We start from the raw sequence: 2,560 nt of genomic DNA, 5'->3' as shown, positions 1-2,560 counted from the left end.
ACTTAGATAGTATATGGGATATAGTGGCTAGGTGCATCAGGGAGAATGCTAGTGAGGTGTTGGTTTTTCTAGGGGCCAGGTCGGGCATCATCGAGGGGATTGGTGGTGGAATGAAGAGGTTAAGAAGAAAGTGGAGACCAAGAAGGGGCGTATGCTAAGTTGGTTGAGAGTAAGAACGAAGAACAAAAGCGGGTAAATAGGAAAGAGTACAAGTTAGCCAGGAAGGAGGCTAAGTTAGCAGTTACGGCGGCTAAAACGGTAGCTTTTGAGAGCTTGTATGCGGGGTTATTGGAGAAAGAAAGTGAAAAGTTGTTTAGACTCGCTAAGGATAGGGAGAGGAAGGGTCGTGACCTCGACCAGGTAAAGTGCATTAAAGGGAAAGACGGTACAGTGTTGGTAGAGAACGGCCACATTAAGAATAGATGGAAGTCGTATTTTCATAAGCTCTTGAATGACGAAGGGGATAGACCTATTGTGTTAGGGTAGTTGGAGCACTCAGAGAAGTGTCGAGATTTTAGTTACTGTAGACGTTTTAAGGTAGAGGAGGTTACAGGGGTTGTTCGCAGGATGAGAAAGGGTAGGGCAACGGGGCCAGATGAGATACCGGTGGATTTTTGGATGTTTTCTGGCGAAGCTGGTTTAAGGTGGTTGACTGGATTGTTTAACAAAATTTTCAAGATGACGAAAATGCCCGAGGCTTGGAGGTGGAGTACTATGATCCATCTTTATACGAACAAGGGTGACATTCAGAATTGCAATAACTATAGGGGTATTAAGTTATTGAGTCACTATATGAAGATTTAGGAGAGAGTGGTCAAGGTGAGGCTAAGACGGATAGTGTCTATTTCGGAGAACCAGTTTGGATTTATGCCTGGTCGCTCGACGACGGAGGCAATTCACCTAGTACGGAGGTTGGTGAAACAGTATAGGGAAAGGAAAAATGACCTGCAGATAGTGTTTATCGACTTAGAAAAGGCATATGACAAAGTCCCCAGGAAGGTGCTTTGGAGATGCTTGGACTTGAGTGGAGTCCCGGTGGCATATATCAGAGCAATTAAGGATATGTATGATGGAGCTAAAACTCAGGTGAGGACGGCGGGAGGAGACTTAGAGCATTTCACTGTCCTGATAGGATTGCATCAGGGATCTAATCTTAGTCCCTTTATGTTTGCTTTGGTGATGGATGTGTTGACGCGGCGTATTCAAGGAAAGGTGCCTTGGAGTATGCTTTTTGCAGATGATTTAGTTTTGAATGATGAGACGCGGGGGGTATGAATGATAAATGAGAGGTGTGGAGACAAACTCTTGAGTCTAAAGGGTTCAGGTTGAGTAGGAGCAAGACAGAGTATTTGGAATGCAAGTTTAATGATGTGAGGCTGGAGAATGAGGTGGTAGTGAAGTTGGAATCACCGGTAGTATGTAAGAGGGATAGTTTCAAGTATCTCGGGTTCGTGATTTAGGTTAATGGTGATATTGACGAGGATGTCTCGCACCGTATTGGGGCAGGATGGAGGAAGTGTAAGCTCGTATCGGGGGTATTGTGTGATAAGAAGGTGCTGCCCAAGCTTAAAGGAAAATTCTACAGGATGGCAGTCTGTCCAGCCATGTTTTATGGAGCGGATTGTTGGCCAGTTAAGAACTCCCACATTTAAAAAATGAAGGTGACAGAAAGGTGGATGTTGCGTTGGATGTGTGGGCTGACTAGGGGTAATAGAGTTCGGAATGAGATTATCAGGGAGAAGGTTGGTGTGACTCCAGTGGAGAATAAGATGTGGAAAGTCTGATTAAGATGGTTCGAAAATGTGATGAGGAGGGGCATGGATGCACCGGTTCATAGGTGTGAGAGGCTAGCTTTGGATGATTTTAGGCGGGGTAGTGACAGGCCGAAGAAGTACTGGGGAGAGTTGATTAGGCGGGACATGGAGCAGTTACAGCTCACTGAGGACATGACCCTAGATAGGAAGATCTGGAAGATGTAAATTAGGGCAGAAGGCTTGGGTCAGTTTGGGTCGATAGTGTACGGAATTACTTGGTGGGGGTATTATTGTTGTTATGATACCTTGTTTCATGCTTTATTACGAATCTGTTTACTTTTCTCTGTTTTCTATTACTTGTGGGTGTGGTATTTATGTTACGCCATATTGTTCCATGCTTTACTATGAATTTTTGTAGTATTCCGTGTCTCGAGCCGGGGGTCTATCGGAAACAGCCTTTCTATTTCTTTACTGGTCGAGGTATGGACTGCGTACATCTTACCCTCCCCAAATCTCACTATGTGGGAATACACTGGGTTTGTTGTTGTTGTTGTATATTATATTATATTACATTATATTATATTATATTATATTATATTATATTATATTATATTATATTATATTATATTATATTATATTATATTATATTATATTATATTATATTATATTTTATTATATTATATTATATTATATTATATTATATTATATTATATTATATTATATTATATTATATTATATAATTGCATATTATTGCATATTATAGCATATTATAGCATATTATTGCATATTATTGCATATTATAGCAT

Source organism: Capsicum annuum, chromosome 6, assembly GCF_002878395.1.
Source record: "Capsicum annuum cultivar UCD-10X-F1 chromosome 6, UCD10Xv1.1, whole genome shotgun sequence".
NCBI classification, from domain to species: Eukaryota; Viridiplantae; Streptophyta; class Magnoliopsida; order Solanales; family Solanaceae; genus Capsicum; species Capsicum annuum.
Note: the sequence above shows the minus strand (reverse complement) of the source record.